General features: G+C 42.4%; 1 long non-coding RNA gene across 20 annotated transcripts in view; it reads right to left on the bottom strand.

Annotated features, from left to right (window-relative positions):
- The window catches only part of LOC121076989, a 110,962-nt gene that overhangs the window by 46,411 nt on the left and 48,195 nt on the right, over positions 1 to 16,356 (bottom strand). The window contains exons 6-7 of one of the 20 annotated variants that reach the window (XR_005823856.1): positions 8,234 to 8,277; positions 3,311 to 7,945 (exon numbers count right to left, since the gene is read on the bottom strand). The exons of 16 other annotated variants lie outside the window; for them this stretch is intronic. This is a non-coding gene — a long non-coding RNA (uncharacterized LOC121076989). 3 more of the 20 variants (XR_005823855.1, XR_005823854.1, XR_005823857.1) reach the window with 3 other exon arrangements.

Below are 16,356 nucleotides of genomic sequence, written 5' to 3' on the forward strand. Positions count from 1 at the left end.
AGCAACACCATTCTTACTTCATACTTCCTTCATTGTTTGGCATTACATTTAGGAGGGTCTTTCTTGTGTGCTTGCCTTGCACAGATCTCGAATGGCTTTGCCTTCACAGCAAACTACCTGCTGGTGTGGGCAAGGCTCAGGTTGATGCCCGGTCTTCAGGGAGGGAGCATGGCTCTTCTCTACACCCAGAAAGAGAGCAGGCAGGACAGAGAGGAAAGGCCATTGCAGATGGGACCTGTTCTGAGAGGAGTTGTCCTCTTCTCCCTTCCTATGGGCACACACAGACCTTACCAGTGACTCTAGGAACAGTACTGAGCAGATCCCCAGCTGTCAGACTGGGGTGGTTCCTCTGCCTCTAAAAAGTATGCTGTCTGACATAGACAGTATGAGTATATACAGTATGAGTACCTGCCCAAAGGAGGCTGTGGACCTCCGAGCAAACAGCAACCAGGTCTCGTTTAGGCAGGCTCCACCACAAAGGGAGCACTAAAGAACCCCAAACAAATCCCCAAACAGAATTATGTGCTAGTTAGCATCTATCTAAAACTAATGGGCAGAGGATGCAGGGGCCCACAGCAAAGAGGGATGTTGCTGCCCAGTGCTGCTTAAAGATTCATAACCACAGGCCCATCTAGCTGTCCTCTGCATCTTGTTCCTTCCTGCATGTCAACAGATGCATTTGTCATGCACATGCACACATGCAAAGCCACCTGGGAGACTGAGTACAAGGCAACAGCCTGCCAATTCAGATCAAAAATAGGACACCAGTACGACCTCTAGGCAAGAAACCAGGCTCTCTCTGCTCGAAGTGTCAAAAAGTGCAAAGATTCATGGCACAAGAGATAGCCTGATCATCAATCCGACTCTGAAGTTAGATGTGAATATTCCATCCATGACCACACAACATTATCAAAGGCTCAGAGAAGACATGTTGTCATCCTGACAAAATGCAGCAGGTATGCCAGCCAGCCTAGAACACAGTGATCAGCTCAAAGCCTGTCTGCTGTAAGGAACTGAGCAGCTGTGACGAGCTGGAGTGACCTGAGCAGATCACATCCACCCTATCCAATTGCTTTCTGATCCCAGAACAGTGGCACTTGTGACCTAGACCTTGCAGAACAGCAACCAAGAAGGTGTCGCATGGTGCCGCCCAGTCGTTCTGGTCTCCAGTCTTGTGACAGCTTTATGCAGAGGCTCTCTGTCAAAAATGGTGCCTGGCAACATGGAAGAACAAAAACAAAGACAAGGTGACACTGCCCTTGTCATTGTTCCAGGTACATGAATCCTTCCCCAGACCTGGTTCTGCTCTGGCAGGGAGGCAGAGCACAACAGAAACCTCAATCCTGGACAGCGCCTTCACAGACTGTGAGCCTTCATCATTAGGGAAGGGGAAGGTCAGGGTTGAAAGGGCAGAAGGCTAAAGACAAATGTGCCATGAGGGGGGAGGGTATGACGAAGACCGAAATGCAGGCTCAGAAGCACAGAGGTGGTGGTGCAGTCTCAGTCTCAAGTTCCTTACTCCAACCACACACAGGTGGGCATTCAAAACCACCACTGGAGGAGGACCAGAAGGAAGAGAGACTGGGAGCAACATGCTACTGCCAGCCTGCTGCCTGCTCCTGGGTAAGAGAAACCCCAGGGAGGAGGGAGTCGAGCAGCTCAGGACCAAAAGCCTACAGTCACTCTTCCTGCAAGTGCTCCCCAGTGGGGAGCGTGCGTTGGACCATATCTGCAACAGGTCCACGTGTGAAGCAGAGGAGGTGGTGATGCAGCCTGCAGTGAGCAAAAATGACGCTCACTCTGTGATACCCATCATGATCTGCATAGTACTGAGCATGCTTTCACGTGGCTTCTGTAAGGGTGTTCTGGCCTGTACAGGCTACTGCTGCTCTTTGACATGCATAGCTGTGAAATATCACTGCCACTGTCCCAAACAATTTCTGATCACAAGTCTGGGTCTGGAACCATTTTGAAGTGAATCTCCCCATGAAGGCTTTAGGAAGGGGCAGCTGTTATAACGCTATAGGAACCATTGCTCTGCTTGTCAGTTCACCAAATACCCTGAAGAAATTGCTATTTAGAAAAGGAAATTCAAGCATTTATGGGACATATTGATATTCAAAAAAAGAATTGTTTTGCAAATAGTAGCACTGCTGAAGAGGGGAAAGAAATGCATCAGTCATTTGATATTACATATAAGCAGTTTATTAAAGAATTAAATATTTATAGACTATAAAGCAAGCAGGGCGATGAGTTGCAAACAGCTTGCTGAGAAGTATGTTATAAACAATGAGTCTGTCAGTGACTAATAAAGTATGGAGAACACAAATGTTTTATAAAATCACCAAGCCAGCTATGAATCTCCAAAGCTGTGATGCTACAAGACCCACCAAGGTTCCCGCTGCAATGCAAGCCTGGAGCCAATATGGGAGGGACAATATCTGATATGTGGAGCACAGACACATGCTGAGCACTCGTGGGAACACACATGGTTCAATGCCTTAGAGAGATTTAATTTTTCACATTGTTTTAAACACAGATCTATTAATAGGAAGTGAAGGAATTTTCAAAGAGTTCAAGGCACTTCCCTCTTCAGTTTTTCACTGCATCTACTCTTCCATTTCCAACAAAATTATAGTTTGTGATTCAGACTCAAATCCCACTGCAAAGCCTATTCCTTCCCTCACAAACATAAAAGATGTAGATACCCCAGGCATCAGCTTTCCTTTTCTGAACAATGACAGACACATCACATTTATAAAGGTTGTACGAGAGGAACAAATAGTTTGTAGCCCAGAAGGACAGGACATTTTTGTTGGCAGGCACTAGAGGAAATTCTGATTGACAATAAAAGTGTGCATTGTTTTCTATGTGGAAAGGACAGATCTCATTTTTCAATAGAATATAGACATCAGTCACATTAATTTTGGGGGACAGTGCTGTTTTATCACTAGTGGAGATGTAATTAAAGTCTCTCCAGCTTATTTTTTATTTTTTTGAAGCCAGCTCAAGGCCTAGAAATTATTTCTAATATAGGATGCGCTGACACCTTTGGTCGTGTCAAAGCTGATTACTACAGTTGTTCCCACAACTTCAAGTGTGGTAAGATGGCTGAAGCTCCTGAGTAGTCACAGCATTCATGACCCTTTACAGTTCACTCTGTCTGCGAGCCAGCAGGACTGAGACCCACTTGAAAAATCCCAGTCATCACAAATCCCACTCCTCTGACAGTCACTGTAGTAAATATCATCTTTCCAAGGCAGCAAGCCAAAGTGTTGTCTGCTGAGACGATGAGGGGAGGATCTGTACAGAGATAGGAGACAGAACATAGCTGCTGCCTCCTTGCTCTCAAATTAAGCCCCTATGAAGATCCATATTAAATTAACACAGGAACAAGCAGGCAAAGAACTAACTGGGGTTGGTGAGGACTGATTTCATTTAAGTTGTGGAGAGAAACCTCATTTTGCCACCTGTTCTTTCTGCACTTAGACAAGGTGGTAGATTTTAACCCTCTGAAACATAATTGAAACAGGTACTTTTTTATTGTTAAAATCCTAATTAAAATCCTCAAGCTTATTTGCCAGGGAAGGTATATCAGACCAAATTTTGTTTTAAATAACAACCTTTGCTGTCTTACATGGAAATTATTACAGTGTAGTTTGTATCTCAACAGACTTTTAGGCTGACAAAGGAAGTATACAGAAAAGCACAAACCCCATTGGTTCCAGATGACTTGTTTGAATGGTCCCTCACTAGAGAGCACAGAGCCTATTATCATCAGGGCTCCCTATAGGTAAGTGTGGTACCTTCCAGAGGGCACTATCACCAGCCTGATGGAACAGCACTGCAAGAATCCTAAAGCATGATGCCCAAACCAGGACAAGATCATTTGAACTTCAGCGTTCTTTTCGCCATACTACATTCTCCCTTCTCTCTGCAGTCTGGCTCTCATCTCTCTCCACGTGCTACCGTGCTCTCATCTCTCACCAGCCCACCATGACATTTTTTGCCCCCCAAAAGGGGGGTGATTTTACCTTCTATTACTTCATCACCCTCCTTACCCACAAACCTAAAATCATGGAACAATCATGCTGCAACATACTTGACTTACGGTGACATGTAGCAAGGATCTTGCCTCCCTTTCACAAGCTGCTAGCAGGATACAAAGGTCTATTCTTGACCTGTTCTCATCTCTTTCGTTGAAGATTTCAATACTATGCTTATGTCCTTCTAGTTCAACCCCACTGGGCCAACAAGACACATCACTTCATGACATAACTCACTGACCCAGGCTTTGACACACTTTTCTGTTCCGTACTCCCTCTTTATTTTTTATTTTATTTTTTTCTCTCTCTCCTTCAGCTGTCTTTATTTCCCGTTTCCAGGACCCAGACAAAGCACCATCCAGCACTCACAGATTTTCTTCTCCATTCCTGACTTTCCTCCTTCCACCCAGGTGTTTTGGTGGATTTTATGTTGCTTGAAAAACTAGCTCTGCTGAACATAAAGCTCCTTACTTCCACTTGTCTGCTGTAGCTACATTACTTCCAAAGGCTGTGGAGTTGCAGGAGAAAACTGCCCTGGGAGAGGGTTAGAGGACAGATGGCCTCCAAAATGTAAAACTTTCTCAAATGTCTTCACGTTTAGAAAGGCTATCTAGTTAGTCTCAAGAGGCATAAAGTGCATTCTCCAAAGCCTCAGCAGACCAGCTGGATCACATCTCCATGAAAATACGTACTTTGTTGTCCTATACCTTACATACCTCTCTCACAATATGAACATATTTCAGAAGATCACAAATTTTCTCAAAACACCCTGCTTCCCATTCGGCAGCTCTGAATGTATCTAATTCAAAGTATATACTACACCATTCTCATAGATTCAGGTTTTAAATATAGCAAATATAGATGTGCTTCATATATTGTGTTATATATGTTCCCCATGTACATTGAGAAGGGTTTATTTTACTTTAATGGACTCGTTTAAGCAATATTTGTCATCTGGAAGCCTGCGAGTGAGGCTATTGCTTAGCACATTCCTTCTGCCTGCCCTGTGAGATATATGGCTAGAGGATGCTCCTGAAGCACCTGGCATGTGTCCCACAGAACCATTGACTCCCAGCAGAGCACATGGAAGCAAGTGCTCTGTTTGCTAAAGTGATGTATGGCTGTCATCTCACCTGTTAGCTTTAACACCACAATCCTTGATCACTGAAAATAGTTTAGAGTCTATCTTGCAGTTCCTCCATCCCAAAGCAGTGAATCTTGAACATGCTGCACCCTTCATCCAAAGTCAGGCTGGCGTTTCACCATGGGTTTAATCTGTTATGTCTGGAAAACTACCAAGGAGGAGGAGGGGGACATCCTGCCTTCCTCCTTCTGCGTGTTCCTGCCATCTCCCGTGACATTAACCCACATCAGTTCTCACCCAGGCTACCTCTCTGATCAATCTCATGCTGCAGCTGAAGGAGCACCAATACCAGCACAAGGGAGCTGAAGGATCAAAAGTTAAAGGCTAGGAAGGGAAGATGAGAGGTATGGAATTTTTCCGCTTAGCATGGAAGGTTATCTATGTTTAAATAGCTCCAGAAACTGCACCCTTAGGTTCTGAAGAAGGGCTCTATAGCAAAGACTGTGAATATTTAAGTGTTTACAAAATGAGGACAGAAATCAACTAACTTGAACAATTCACAACTACAAGACAATACTGTCCACAACACCTGATTAGATCTTGGATGGAATTACTGCAAAGGCACTTGTGCTTTATGATATAAGACAGTTTTTTGTTTGTTTGTTTATTTTGAAACAAGAAAATTAGAAAGAACATTTGGCAGTGGACAGACTACCTTATAACTACCCACGGAAGTATTTTTCTGCATCTTGTTGAAAAGATCCTGACTAAGTAAATTCTCATCTTTGCTGGGGACTTTGAGAAACTCCAGCAGAGCTTCAGCTAGTCATGTTTGAAAACTGAACCCTAGCTGGTTCCGGGGAGTAGAGGGGTCCATGTGCTGTGGGAGAGGGCTCTGGACGCCTATCATCATGGAGAACATCTAATACCCTCTTCTAACAGACAGTAACTCAATAAACATCTCTGAACTTATCTTCGGTAACAAACACAGTGCTATTATATGAAACCTTCCAAATTGAAAATGATCAATGTGCATTTAGGAGCTATCAAAGATATATCACCTGTACTTGCTAGAAAGAAGAGAGAATTTTAGGAGCTGCTGTTAAAGCCCACTATCCCCTCCTCCCTTTTAAACCAAAGAAAAGCAGATAAAAGAGGAAAAACAGGTAGCTCAGATAATCTACATCTTCAGTCTCTGAAAAAGTCCTACCAAACTTATACTATGGTTTGATATGCCATTGTTTCACTTAGCCACTGAAGTTTTAGAGGTTTCTATGTCTAGGGTTATGCCAGACTCATGAAATACAAAGCCAAGGAATATGAGGGTTAAAGCAAAGATAAGGTGAGAGAAAATATTTAAAGCTTTAGCTGCCCCCATGTACTAACAGTAACTTCCTCTTCCTTTTGGCTACAGAGAACAGGGAACAGTAATGCAATAGTAAATGCAGGATTCTAGTCAAGGACTACGGGTGGCTGTGTGATAACTCTTCTTCCTCCTCACCTAGCTGCCAGAGAAGAAATTCCTAGAAAACAATTGCCAATTCTCCCTGCAACATATACATTTTAAAATATTCTTTGAAATTGTAATTATATCTTTGCTTATTATAGAAATAATCCAGCTGCCCAAATGCCTTTTCTTAGTCCAAATAATTCTTTCATCTTAAAGATGCCCAGGTTTTTACTAGTGTTTTTTGTCTCAAGCCTTGGTTTATTTTACATGTAGTCCAATATATAAGGTCAAACTAGGCTTGTGCTACTCTGCCCTTGTCACAGAACAAAGAAAGGGGTTAGCACAATTAATATGTCTCAGCTTACAGTGACAGTCATTAGAAGTTAGTGCAACTTGCCTCAGACTGTTGAGAGTCATGCCATAATCTCAGTACTCTTGGGGCAAAACATACAAAGGCCTAAAGTTGGCCTCTCCCTGCAACCTTGCAAAAAGATGTCTCTGAGCTCTCTGAAAATACATAATACAAAAGAATAATCTAGGGTGGAAAGGACCTCCAGAGGTCACCTAGTTTAACCCTCTCCTCAAAGCAGGTCTAATCAGATCAGGTTACTCAGGAACTTGTCAGTATACCTTCAGCTTTGTTCCTGAAGATGCCAATAAAAATCTACATATAAAAAATCACAACATGAGCGATTACTCTTAACTGGAAAAAGCACGTCTGCTAACACTTAAAGACAGATGGACCAGAGAGCCTTCAAAAGAACCCCAGGGGTCTACAGACTACAGGTTCAGAGCAGCTAATCTAACCTACCTGCTATTTAAATCATTAATTCTTAAACATAGAAAACAGATTATTCCTTTCCCCTTGGCAGAAGCTTCTTCATATTTGAAAGATGTTGTCATATCAGCCTCCTCTACTGCTATTATAAAATTTGCACGTAAGAGCCAATAGAACAAGACAGAAAACAGTTTGGCATGCTGCCTTTTGTACTTTTGCTGATTCATCTTTTTAGAAGTATCACACAAGCAACCATTCTAGAAGTAATATTGCATTAGCACCAAAAGCTTTCCAATGTTGATTCCTAGCCTCCATTTACTTTCATAAATAAATGCAGAGGATCAGGTTGTTATATTATTATCAAACACCATGGAAGACTGGTCCAAAATAACACTTCCCATCTAGCAAAGGGCTCCTACAGTTTCATTCATGCCTAAGAAATAATCCATTCTGTTTGTACAAGCATGCTGAAAGGACTTGCTCTTGAGAGGTGAGATGGATTCCTAAAGAGTCCGACCCTTTGTGATTCATAGTCAACAGATGCTCTTGAACAAAGGCAGGTCAGGTGGTAATCCCCTCTATTTTGTCTGTAGCAAAAAAGCAACATGAGACACATCAAGAGTTTGCATTGAATTTCTGTAGCAAGTACTTTCCTATCTCCAGTAGGATAGCAGCTTGTGTAAGTTGAGAACAGGTTCATATCTGAGAATGGAGAAAGCAGACATCAGACTGCAGTACAGTTATGTCTGGCCTGGTTTTAACAACTTGCAAAAAGGTATTTTCCTCCAGTATCAAGTAACTAAGCAAGCAGTACATTGCCTTTGAAGACACACAGTCTTGTACATCTACTAGAGGTCAAAAGGCTTGGCTCTTACTTGGAACTCTGTCGCATGCTTTCTTTATGACCTGGATCTATCACCTGAGGGTTTAAGGAAGAACAAAGAACTTGAGTAAAATTGGAGCATTTGTCAGCCACTTAATGGAAATTCTTGACGGTATATTATTCACTATGTTTAGAAAATCAAAGAAAAGGTGGAAAGAGTTATAAATAAGCAAAATAACACTAAATCATCTCAGAATGAAGAATAAATGACTAGCCAGTAGATACCGTCAGAACTCAGCAAGTGTAAGGAAACAACAGAGATACACTTTCAACTATCCCAAAACCAATGCTTGTGCACCCTAGAGGGAGCCTACTGCTCATAGCAGTGGGGTTTGTGGACTTGCCCTACACAGCATCTTGCCTGCCACTGCTGGAGATCGAATACTGGAATAGATGGAACATGCATGGCATTTATTATGTTGTTCCTGCTTTTAAAAGTGACTGATATGGCTGAGCTGTTCAAAAGATTACCCTTCCTAAATTCTTATCTAACTTGTTTATTTTTAGTGCCAAAGCAACATAATACAGAACTGTGTTTTGAAGCTATAACTCAAAAAGGTAAGCCTACAAGTGCATAAAACTGGCTCCTCTATTAGTATTGTGACAGGCAAAATTCTCATTACTACCCAGTATGTCTCCCATGTCTACAGTTAGCATCTTTAGTTGACAAATTATATACATCTAATTTTTTTGGTTGGTTTCAGTTCTTAATTGTATAAAATACATGTATGTTCTTTGCAACTTCTATTCCTTTTTCATAATAGCTCTAAGATTAGAGTAGGTAGACATATCTTGAAAATTAGCAGGTAGATAAAGGATTTACACTTATGTACAATATATTAGGATTCAGCTAGGGCAGAAGGATACACTGCAATTTGAGTATGTGTAGATGAGGAGAAGGGTGCTTTGAAACAGGCTTGTTCCTTTCATGCTCTAAATGGAAGCAAATTGTATTGAATATCCCAACTGGACATAAAGAACTTGTCTACTGAGTACAGCACAAAGTGTCTATAGGAACCTGGAATGCTGTAAAAGATTGGCTGAGGTGCTATATTACATTTAAAACACTGACGATTTTAAAAACATACAGTTCCATACAACTCTACTGCATGGTCTCTTCATTCTCCACTGCTGCACACTTGCATGTACATTCTCTCTCCTGGTGGCTATTCTCTTCTAGTTCAGGGTAGAACAGAGAAAGCAATTTCTTTTCTTAAGGTCCACTAATAAAAACAGCCAACCACAGAAATACCAACAGGATTAATATTAAAGCAGGGAAGATAAATACTCAAAGCTCAGAATGATGAAGACAAGCTGTGTGCATACATTACTATCCCTTCACATAAATCTCAATTATTTCCTCAAGTCCTCAGCCTTATTCCCTGCTTGTGCTGTATGGCTGGCGAGGAACAAACCCATGTTCCACATCTGAGTGCCAATTCTGTCTGCAATGAGACAGCTGTAAGCCAGGGTAACAGAACAGGCAAGGAGAGCAGCACAGTCCTACTCCTGCACCTCGAATGTCAATGAGAGTTTTGCCAGAAACTATAATGGGAACAAGACTGGTCCTAGATGGGATCAGTAAACCCATAATTAGGTTCTGAATGAATGGGAATTTCTTCATATATAGGAACATATATTTGGACTGCAAAGTTAACTGCAACCTTAGTATATTTTAGCATGTTTTCCATTATACACAACAATGTGAAGGTGGATGAAAAGTCTATGCACTAGCCTAATTCAGCATGCATTTTCAGCTGCATCCTCTGTGCTCTGCCTATTAATTCTTCAGCCAGTACTTACTGTAATATGCCCAGACTTCAGGAACATAAAACAAACAAACAAGCAAAAAGAGAAACACACAAAGAAAACCAAACCAGTAGTGAATAGTTTCATCCTCCGCTCCATTGCGGAATAACACATTCCTTCCCGCCAAAATTAGTTCATGGTCTCAACTCAGTAAAATCCAGTTAAAGGCCAGAAAAATGCACTTTCTACAAGAGTATCAAATCTCAATTCCAAATTCAGAATTGTATATTTAAAACGCTGTTTATTTTCTCCTAAAATGCATTCCAACAAGCTTGCATTCAGTAACAGGTATGGCTTCATCTCGAACTCCAAACAAGAAAGAAAGAAAAAGTACACAGTATGCTTTGTGTGAAGTGAAAATCTAAGTTTGCAGCAGTTTGCACACGTAGTATGCTGTAATCACTTCTAAACAGGTTGGTTCTTGGCGGAATTCCCTTATTTTTATTTCTGCTGTAGAAAACATAGAAGGTCTGGGTAAATGCTCTGTGCCTCCTTCCAACTTCCTCAAAGTATCTGGAAATGTAGAGAGAGCAGAGCATCTGTGGTGGTGGGTGGTTTAACCCCGGTAAGCAACTGAGCACCACACAGCTGCTTCCAGACTCCCCTCCCCACCCCAGCTGGGTGGGGGGACAAGATTCAGAAGGGCAAAAGTTAGAAAACCTGTAGGTTGAGATAAAGACAGTTTAATAGGGAAGGGAAAGAAAAAAAGTGGTGCAGAACACAACTACGTACCACCAGCTCATCAATGCCCAGCCAGTCTCTGAACAGCATCAGTTCCCCTGGCTAACCCTCCCCATTTTTATTGTTCAGCATAACACCATATGGTATTGGATATCCCTTTGGCCAGTTGGGATCAGCTGTCCTGGTTCTGTCCCTCGCAGCTTCTTGTGCACCCCCAGCCTCTTCACTGGCAGGGCAGCATAAGAAGCTGAAAAGTCCGCGTTTCTGTGTAAGCACTGCTCTGCAACACCTAAAACATCAGTATATTATCAGCACTATTTTCATTACAAATCCAAAACATAACACCATATGATCTACCATATTATGAAGAAAATTAGCGCTCTCAGCCAAACCAGGACATCCTCCAAACCTCCTGCAATTACAAATGCAGAAACCCTGGTTCAAGTTGCAGGCTGGGACCAGACACTTCAGCTCCATCGCACTGGAAACAATGACAGAAACCCAGTAAAGGAGATAGTTAGTTGCTTAATGAAAAAGTCTTGTTCTCAAACTCTGCACACTACACAGCTAAACCGAAGCACACTTCCAGTGTGAGAAAATGTGCAACACCCCTAACAACACACTGCTTTTAAAGGAGAATGAACACAAGCCCTCTTCATACACATCTCTCTCTTCTTCCCCTTGCTGCTATTTATGCTTCTCTCCATTTCACATCTTGCCTTGAGGAACAATATTTAGGTCCCCGTGGGTGCTGGAGGTAGCTGAGGGGATTTGCACAGTCCAAGGGCTCCAGACCTTGTTTAGCAGTGGTTCCGTGGCCAACTTGCCCAGGCAGTGCTGCCCAGCGGGGCTGCTGCTAGGGCAGACCGCGCAGCGTGCCGTCGGCCGCCGGGCACCCAGATCCGTGCTGGGAGGCGGCGCAGGCTCCGGGCTGGCTCCACAGGCCAGCTCCTCTGTCCGCCGACAGCCAGCTTGTGAGCGCGGGATGGGGCCCAGTCCGGCTGCACCCGTCTCTGTCCCAGGCTGTGTCAGGCCGGTTCCTGCCCCTGGGCCAGGCCTGCTTCACGCTGCCGGCCGGCGGGCGCTGCTGGGCCTCCTGCTGCCACCGTGCCCTGTGCCTCGCACACCCCAGCCCGCCCGCCTGCCCCGCGCTCTTGCACAAGGCCTCGTCGCTCCTGTCAGGCTGCCCTCCCCAAGGTCGCCGGCCTCGTGGCGGAGGCTGCCCTCAGCAAGCACCGCCAGTCATCTCCCACTAGCAGGTCTGTCTTTCTGATCCCTTTCCTGAGTATTTTCAGCTTCCCTGGGTTGCCATGTTATGGGTCCATTAGGTTACAAACAAACTTTCACTGAACACAAGCATGGCACACACACATAGAGCTCCATAAAGCCAATGGGCAGTATGGTAAACAACATACTTCATCTGCACACTGCCTTCAACTTGTCCTCCTTTGGAAAATTCCCTCTGCATAAAATTTTCCCCATTCCTACTGATCACTGTTTTATTTTAAAAGCTTTTTTAAAGGATTTGATTTTAATGAGTACAAGGCTCAGACCAGAAATACTGTACTTCTTTCTCCTGAATGATGAAGTAGGCACTTGGACTCTCTGCATTGATTTCTAATCTGCCATTTCATACTCTCCCAGTGAGCCCTGTAAACCAGGATCATTCAGCTGTCCCGTGAAGGTTTCTGTAAGTAAGAATAGTTAAGGCTAGTTAGGGCAAAAGGGAGGAACTGGCTATCAGAGTCACAACCCTTAATCAGCCTACAGCTCTTCATCACAGCAGACTGGAGTAATAATAATAATAATAATAATAGCAGTAATGAGAGAAAATCTGTATGGACTTTCATAAAGAATGAACTCAAATTGGAGTTCTGCTCCTCAGGAAGCACACAACCCCTCCTCCGTTTCCCAGGGAGGGCAGAATGATGGAGAGGCAGGAAATTAAAATGGCAAGGATCTTCTGATAAGAAATGCAAATTCATGGGGGCCATCATGAGTAGACCCATACACAGACACACTCCTGAGTACACATGGATTTTGTCTTATTCACCATGTGCACCAGACCCATGGCTGGATAGCAAGCCTATTCTCGTTTCCTAAGAACCTGTGTTCCAGAATGTCCTTCAGTACAGGCATGCTGCGTTCACCAACTAGTGCAGCAATTATACTCCCTTTGATCAACACTTGTTTTAGATTTCTGTTGAGAAATGTCTATAACTAAAGTGACAAAGATCTTCCTTTCCCACATGCAAAGGAGACTTATTATTTGCTACTCTAAGGCAAAGTCTGGGTTTTTCATTTCAGGTACCTTTGGTTCAGAGGTCAAGAATCATATTCTCCTTTTCTTAAATAAAGACACATCAGCGATTTAATTTCCATGTATTCTGTTGAGCCACATCAGGTGCACACACCACCTTATCTGGGTCTGGCTGTCTGCAGTGCCATCAGTGCAGATGCTCTTACCCAGCTCTCAACCACCCTCACACCACCCACCACTATCATTTTTGTGGAGCCAGAAATATTCTTTAGATTCATCCACTGCTGTAAAGTCAGAGCTGTAAAGTCAGATCTTTTCCTTCTTTAAATGTGACTAGCTATTTACTCCCTAACAATTCTGCTTCAGAGCTGATTTAGCATTTTTATTGGAATGTGAAAGCTCTTAAAAGAAGAAAAAAATCTAATCAGGCAGAAGAGATAGAAAACTTGCTGAATTTTTTCTCCCCCCTTTGCACCCCTTCAATCCTATCAAAAGCACATCTTCCATTCATTGCTTCCCGATGTCATTATGACAAGCGGCTACAAATCAATAGCAGAAGCAAAGGCAGGCCTAGCCCGCACTCACCAAGTGATAAAGATTCACTCTCAACCCCGATTTGCTAATAGCACATAATAGCAGCCATTGGCGCCCCGCATTAAATCATACATTTCACTCTGCGTTTATTATGGGATTTTTAAAACTCCTCACCAAATTGGATTTTCTCGACGGTCTCTAATTTCCACATTTATCATTTAAAATTAAACTCCTCTGTGGGGAGGGGGTTGGGAAAAGGGGAAGGAAGAGAGAAGTCATGCAGTTCTGTATTTTCCTCTTTCTTTTTTATGAAAACCCATAAATAATCCCAGGTATCATTGCCATCAGCCCTGAAGTTTTATATATATAAAATACCAGAACTTAGGATAGAATAGCTTTAGGACTGTGGTTACCTTCACGCAGCTCTGCAAAAGAAGAGGAAATTAAAGAGGAACCAATAAAGAAACAGATTTTAAGTAGGAAATCCAATAAACAAAATAGTCAACAATGTAAGCTGGTATGAAAAGCGTTAAGGAAAATTACTGTGGATTTCCTCAGCTGCAAGAGCTAAGTAGCAAGGATAAGATGGACCAAAAAGACTTAAAGAAACAAACAAACAAAACCTTATTATCTCTTCCAATTTGCAGAAAATTAATTCGACAAATGAAGTGAAAACTTAAGAACAAACTCATCTTCTACAGCAGATTTTTCTTAAAACTAATTCCCTTGTGACAAGGACCAATGAAGACAGGTGATATTCCTGAAACGACTGTTCTTTGAAATTTATTATTTCATCCCATTCATCCTACAGGCATCATCATGTATAAGCCTACTGGTCAGAGAATTATGTCTAACAGTGTCTGTAGGAGCATACGCAAATTTTTAAGAGAGAGGCTTCAGGATGAGGCAAAGATGGCTTGTGTTTTGGTAACCACTGGCCATGCAGACAGTGGAGTCTAAATGTCCCAGTTACACCCACTGGAACCAATAAACTGGAGTTTTCATAGCTCAGGTCAGTATAATCCAATGGTATTTCCTAGGGAAGTGCAGCTTCTAGTGAAGGCGCATGTGCAGATGCTGGTTAGTCATCTGATTACACCTGATCGTTTTAAGTAAATGAAAGTATTGTGTTTCCTTTAGATGATGCCCCAACTAAAAGGAACCACCTATTTGGAGGACCAAAATTTATTTCAGCCTTATAAAGCTGACAAAAAAGATGTCATAATAATGGCAAAAGTGAGTTCAAAAAATATGCCCAAGGTGCTTTGGCTTGAGGAAGGTACAGATAAGGTACTGGTGGTTTTGAAGACAGGACAGGGTCACTAAAGGCATCCTCTCATAGAATGGGGTGATGTGGGACCATAAGCAACATCAGGGTGAAGAAACCATGCATACAGCTTTGGGTGTTTTTCTTGATGCTTTGTTTGGTATATTCAAGAAATGATTACTGTGGCTAGTGCCAGAAGAGGTGTTAGAGTACTTTGCTGAGCTTCTCCAGACACTCTTTGAAGCTAGGTCTGACAGGTGCTGACTGCATGCAGAGACTGGGAATTCAAGCTTTTCAGCCCTCCTCTTGTCCAAAGCAACTTCTTTACCTACTCAGCAGAGCAAGAGTGATTTTGCAGCTGTACAGAAATAGTGCAACAGACTGTTTTTCAGACGTGGAGACTTGGAGATCATAATTCAATTGGTGCTTTGGTTCTGAAGCATAAAGCCAGTTTTCAACACTACATGTAAATAAGCCCATTTACTGAACTCCAGAAAAGAAAAAATATGACTACTTACAACTTTCTACTGTAGAGGAGCCAAAGTAAAACAGTATGAGAGAGATATAGAACCCCTCTGCTCTGGAGAGAGGATGAAAGGGATGCAAACTTGCCTGCAACCTGAATGGAATCTATTGCTTATGATTCCAGTTTAAAGTACGCAAGAAGCACAGACACTGTGAGAAATTTTGATAGGCAGACTCTCAAAGAACTTCCTGCTTCATGAGATGATACGAATGATACAAATCCTCGGGTTTTAGTAAACAGAGATCTGTATCAGAACAGAAATTATCAGGTAACATTTTCAGTCTTCTCCCCAGTCTGCTCACATTACAAAAGGTGCAGAGTTCAATGAGCATATGTCACAGTTACTGATCTTAGACCAAGCACAACTCTGCTCACCTTGAGAGTATCAAAGCCCATGTTTCTCCACCTGTGTCAGCCCTGAAAGAAGCATCCAGATCCCGGACTATTTGAAGCATTTTACATGAAGAAAGGAATTTGAGTTTAATGTGAACAAAGGTAAGTGACTTCTGAAACAGAAGGTGATGTAATAATGGCATGGTGAATTAAGCTTTCACTTATCCAACTATGAGATGCGAACTCAATCAACCCACTATCTAATATCCAGTTAGTAAAATCACCCCAATTCACAAACTATGTAGTTTAACTAGGACTCTGCTTAAAAGAACTTGGAGATTTTTGTTTTGGTAAGTTTGGGTTTTCACTAAAGAGCTCCAGAGATAAAATTCCTTGTAAGGCATTACCAGTTCAGCTGCTACACATCATCAACCATATCACAGGCAACACTCCCAACAACTTTTAGCCTTTTTGCGGCTGCATCAATGCTATTCCGAATCCCAGCTGAATGCAGGAGCTGCTTTTGTTTACTTTGAAATCATCTTCTCTTAACACTTTTGATAATAGTCATAAAATTCCAGATCCTCTCCTTTTAACTGTTATCTGTTACCCTAAGCATCAGCTGTACCACCAGGGGTTGGAATATGGAAATGCTCCTGAGAACTAGTCACCTCTTACAAAGTAAAAGAAAATCATAGCATGATT

The sequence above is a fragment of the Cygnus olor genome, chromosome 12, assembly GCF_009769625.2.
Source record: "Cygnus olor isolate bCygOlo1 chromosome 12, bCygOlo1.pri.v2, whole genome shotgun sequence".
Taxonomy (NCBI): domain Eukaryota; kingdom Metazoa; phylum Chordata; class Aves; order Anseriformes; family Anatidae; genus Cygnus; species Cygnus olor.